Raw genomic sequence first — 6,000 nt, forward strand, 5'->3', positions numbered from 1 at the left:
TATGTTACTATCTCAATAAACAAAAGATTCAGCGAAACACGCCCACATCAGTCCCAAGACTCTTTGTTTTGCTTCTCAGCTTAGATACATTGTGCACGTTGCGATAGCACTGTAACAATTCGGTCAACAGAGGTCGTGGTGGATTTTACCATTGACCTCGTGACGTCATCACTCGTGTGAGCATGCGTGAAACTGCCGCGTTGAACTGCCATCTTGTGTCCAACAACATTGATCGAGGTTGAGTCACGAGAGCTTCACAAGCTGTGTAAAGCTCGACTGCTTCCAGAAGACTCTAAGTTTGGTTCAGTCGTATTTCTTTTTCAATCCATTTCATGCGAGCGCTGTACTTCTCTTGGCCAGGCAAATTTTGTTTACGCTCTAAAGCTCATTGAGTTTACTCGTTTAGAGGCAATTGACCTGTTACTATGGGTAACGTACCGCAGATACGGATGGGTAAAAGAGGATATGGACCAAATAGAAATATCACTGTTAAATACATAAGTCAGAATACTGCGGCTGAATGGAAATAGCTTGTGTGTTTGTCACAGCAGTAGAGAACGAATAGGTCAACGATTTTACACATTCAGCGTGTTGTTTTTCACGACTGTGTTAAGGTTTGTTTACTCAGAAAATTTACTCTGGCCGGCTGCTTGAATTTTCATACCATATGATTAACTTGTTGCAGCATGAATGTTAGACTAAGGCTTAGTCTCTGAATAAATATAATTTTGATAGTAACAAACAAGCCCATTTATATTGAAAAGGAGCCCTAGGGAGACCAGAGATTCAGGAACCTGAGGAAATCTAGACTTGCTTCATTTAGGGCTTTAGCACTGCAGAGAAGGGCTTGGTAGTAGGGAAATTAATGTGGTTCAGGGACTGTGAGACAGACTACATGAATGTGAGCAAGCGGAGTATCACTGTAATCATAACTAGTTGCATCATAAAAAACTAACAAATGTGTAGGTTGTAGTCTGTATGTCCAAACGCTATATTGTCTGCCAGATTAAATACTCTAACTAGTTCTTAGTCCGAATATTTCATATCTTAAACAACAAGAAAAAATGAAACATACAACTTTATGGATGACAACTTCTTGTTTATTGCATCTGCTCTATGCAATAATCAATAAGTTATCATTCATAAAGTTGTATGTTAAGACATACAACTTTATGGATGACAACTTATTTGTTTATTGCATATGCTCTATGCAATAATCAATAAGCTGTCATTCATAAAGTTGTATGCATCATTATTTACGCACCGACCTCCAGAATCACTATCAAACAATTAAGAAACAAATAAATCGAACCGCGATATGGCATACCGTGAATACATTGCCACAGGTGAATATACATTTGCGCAACAGTGTTAATAGAATTACCCACGCTGAATGATGGTATGAAATTATGTGCTTATTTGATGCTTAATGCGACCAACGTATTGACGAATCTGATCGCATAATATGACAGTCATAATAAATATGCCAATATGTTCGTTTAATTTCTTGTTTATAATCTCCATAACTGATGACGCAGCTGTCGGGAAGCACGTTATATCTGATATTGTACATCAAGTGCAAACCATATTTATTGTTACTTAACAAAATCATGTCCGTTTATGCAATATACATATATATGGAGTTGCATCACAATACGTGAGTGAGTATGGTTTTACGCCGCTTTTAGCATATTCCAGCAATATCACAGTGGGAGATACCAAAAATGGGCTTCATACATTGTACTCATATGGGGATTCGAACCCCGGTCTTCAGCGTGACGAGCGGGCGCTTTAACCCCTGCAGCACAATACGAGTCGCAGTAATATAGTAAACCTGTTTACAACTATACAGAAATATGTACGTCATTTCATATATATGAGGGCTGTAAGAAAAAGACGTTCCGTTTTCAGGTATTGTCCTGTAAAAATATTCTCAGATGATAGAATTAATAGTTTAACGGAGATCACAAATTGTACATTAGTATTTATAACTCAATGCATGTCGGTGGTGCACATTATTATTTTTTCGATATGTATGATTAAAGAAAAGGGATATATGTAATTATATCTACATAAATGGAATATTCTTGGGCTGACTGACTGACTGACTGAGTTTGGTTTTACGCCGCTTTTAGCAATATTCCAGCTACATCACGGTGGAGGACACCAGAAATGGGCTTCACACGGAATATTCTTGGAACAATTTGTTGACACGAAACAGCCTCCAGAGCTTAGATTATTTCTGTTTCTTTAAGGCACTGATTCAAAGTTTAAAACAACTCAATGTGCTTAAAACAGGATTTCCTATGTGAGTGAGATAAAACATATGTTCGTTTTTGATAATATATGAATGCACATTATCGATATATGAGTTTCGTGACCTTTTGCGTTTAATAGTTATTTGGGGCTGATAAAGTGAATTGCTTTATCGTATGGTTGGATCAGGATTATATCGCCTATAAATTTATCATACGTGATGACACGAATAACCTCACTGCAGACTCTCTGCTGAAACGGCCGAAGAACTGCCGTCCACTTTGGCAGAAACGAATAATTATCACTGAAGTAAGCTTTGAACAAGATTTGACGACGAACACAAAAAAATCACATTTAACGATATTTACCTTTAAAAAACGTAACCTGTATAAAATATGGCCGTGATAATATTATCCCCATACGAAGTAACCCCATATATAACTGACCTTAGAGTAAATTTCACAGCGTTGACATCAATGAACACTTTCTGTTGGAAATCATATTATCTCCTTTATGTCAGAATGACTCGAAAACTGCCACACTTTATAGACTGGATGCATATGCAAATTTGATACAGTGATAGTTTATCTGAAGAGTTAAATTTATGTAATTCACTAAATGCATGTGAAACAATTAAATGTAGCTTCTTGTAATACAATCCTCTAATAACGCAAAACAGTTGATGTAACTTACGTCCGCTGTGCCAAAGTGGGCCTGTTGCTTGCAGTGAAATTCTGTGCCGTGATTCTGTAAACTCCCAATGTTGACTGAAGAGTTTTCTTCATTTCTCGGTTTATATGCACATAGAGATACGACTTTGACGCAGTTAAGAGTTACGTGTGATCAAGTATCACTGCGTGTATAGTTTTCCTGGTGTTCTTTGTTGTTCACACCTTCTGCCCTGTTCACTGTGAAAACACTGTAGACAAACTATTAGAAAGTCATACAAATTGTCCTTAAAGTCATTTGGTAAAAGCGAGAGCCAACCATGTGAAATTGAAATCAACACATTATATAACCATTTTAAAAACGTGAATACTGATGTACATAATGACAATAGAGACATGAGTGATGTAAGTCCAATTGACATGTCCGTGTTATTTAACCTTGTTCAAAATAAGCAAGGTCAGATGATTACATAAAGCCTTTTTGAAAAAAACAAAGGTAGCCAAGTCGACCCCGATAACTACTGGGAAATGTCCATTGTCAAGTGACTTACAGCTGGCTTTCGGAAATAATATTCCACAATAGATAATATATATATTTTTAATTTCTGATAGATATCTTCCAAAATACGAAGGGGAAACTGTTTTTCATCGATTTTAGTAAATCATTTTATACTGTTTTGCGTAGTCTATGTTTAGCGCAATGGCCTCTGGCAAAGTATGATTAGGAATAATATTAGTGGAAAATTATCGTATTATCTATGACATGTTTAAAAATATATTGCATTGTACATGATGGGATTGAATCCCTTTCTTTTCTTGTGATATTGGTGTGAGACAGGGTGAAAATATGTCACCGTTACTATTTGATCTGTATCTGAATGACCTGGAATCTTTGTTTGCGGAACATAAATTTCTTAGCTTGAAGTCCACTAAAAGTATGTTTGGAGATCATATAGGGTTGTACATTAAGTTGTTTTTATTGTTGTTTGCAGAAGTTATTGTAATATTTGCCGAAACAAATGATGATGTTCAGCATGCATTGAATATTTTCTCAGAATACTGCAAAAAATGGAAGCTGAAAACTAAGGCTGTAATATTTTCTGGAGGAAGTTGTAAAACATCTTCCCTTTTCAAACTTGATCATTAAAATATTGAGGTTGTAAAAGAATGCATTTATCTTGGTATTTTGTTTATCAATAATGGACGTTTTTGTAAAGGTATTAAACGATTACATGTCCAAGCATCCAGAGCCATGTATGCAGTATTGAGAAAAATAAGAATGTTAGAGGTGCCACTAAACTGCCAGTTAAAACTGTTTGATCAGCTTGTACAACCCATATTACCGTATGCTTCAGAAGTTTGGGAATATGAAAATATGCAATTCATAGAACGTATACCCTGAAGTCAACCTGTCCTAATTAGAGGTTTAGCCTACTTACGGCAATAGAAAATATCCTACGGGATACTGGCTTATATCATGTGTGGATGTCACAGTATATTGTTTCTCCAAATGCTATAAAAGCCACTGTTAAAATGATTCTTATTGATCAGTTTTATCAATCTTGGAATGCAACAGTAAATGCTTCCTCAAAAGGTAAATATTACAAACTTTGTAAAGAAAAACCACATCTAGATTCTTATTTTCTGGAACTATCTCCAAACCTTAGAATATGGTACACCCGCTGTAGAACAGTTAGTCATACAGTACCCATACAAACTGGAAAATGGACTGGAGTTGTCAGATCTGACAGCCATTATGTAATTAAGCAGAGGGTGACGAATACCACTTCCTTTTAACATGCCCAAGTTGAGCAACCCTAAGAAAAACATATCTACCTAACTCTTTCTGTAATAATCACATCATACCTCCATTCGTGGATTTCACAAATGTTGCAAAATCTGAGAGTTGCTTAACTTAGGGTTTTCCTCCCACATTAAGTGAGTGAGTGGGTTGGGTTTAAACGCCGCTTTTAGCCATATTCCAGCAATATCACGGCGGTGGACACCAGAAATGGGCTTAACACGTTGTACCCATGTGGGAAATCGAACCTGGGCCTTCGGCGTGACGAGCGAACGCTTTAACCACCAGGCTACCCCACCGCCCGTGACGCGTACTGAGATGCAATAATGTTTCCATTCAGTCGAAAAGCATGTCCAAATCCACTGACCCAAACAATAATAGATTTTCATTCAGATTTTTTAAAATGACGATACAAAGGTTTATGGACCTTTTTGTCAGTGGTTTCATACAATGGATGAATTGTTTCATACAGCATATACCTGGTTCCAATGCTTAACTGTGGCATAAAGTAAACATACTGAAATTCATTTCATTTTGCAATCCCGAAGTCAAGCAAACTCAAGTCAGTGTATGTTATTATTGGCGATTCTCATAAATATGGAAGCTTATATCTTTCTCATATATTTTTGGAAGGGGCTTCAAAAGATATGGGGGTGGGGAATTGCCACCCGTGACCCCCCGGATCTTCCGCCTATGGTTTTATATTGAGTCCTGGGATCGTTGATGTGCACAGCTGAAGGTATGACACTGTAAATAGTTGAAGAGTGTGACGCAGTTTTTGTATACATAATCAATAAGATTCATCAATCTTTGACGTTTGATCGAGAGACAATGCACCGGAAACGATATATCCAGTCTATAGATTGTATCACAGGACACTTATCGCCAAGCCATAATAGCTATAAGGTCATGACCATTTGGACAGGCAGATGGTCCGTATTTTCGTCTTTCTGTCACCATTTCCACATAGTCCATCTGCAGTGATTGTAGAACGAGGCGCGAGATACAGATGCATGCTGTTTGTCCTTTGCCCCACCTGCGCATCTCATCCGTCGTGAAACATGATCATGCTCATCCGCCATAAAAAATAAACCCCAGCGCAAGGTCATGCTTGGGTCAAGCATTCATCAGCGCGGTCAGCCGCCCCAGAGAAAAAGTGTTTTATTACACTGTGGCAGATCTGCAGATCTGACCTCGATGACAGGTTTTAGGATATTTCGCTTGTATCTCCAATAGTTTACTGGCTGCCATCCTTACTGTCCACACAGCTTGTTT

The sequence above is a fragment of the Haliotis rubra genome, unplaced genomic scaffold, assembly GCF_003918875.1.
Source record: "Haliotis rubra isolate DU_JTF1 unplaced genomic scaffold, ASM391887v1 Scf2, whole genome shotgun sequence".
Classification (NCBI taxonomy): Eukaryota; Metazoa; Mollusca; class Gastropoda; order Lepetellida; family Haliotidae; genus Haliotis; species Haliotis rubra.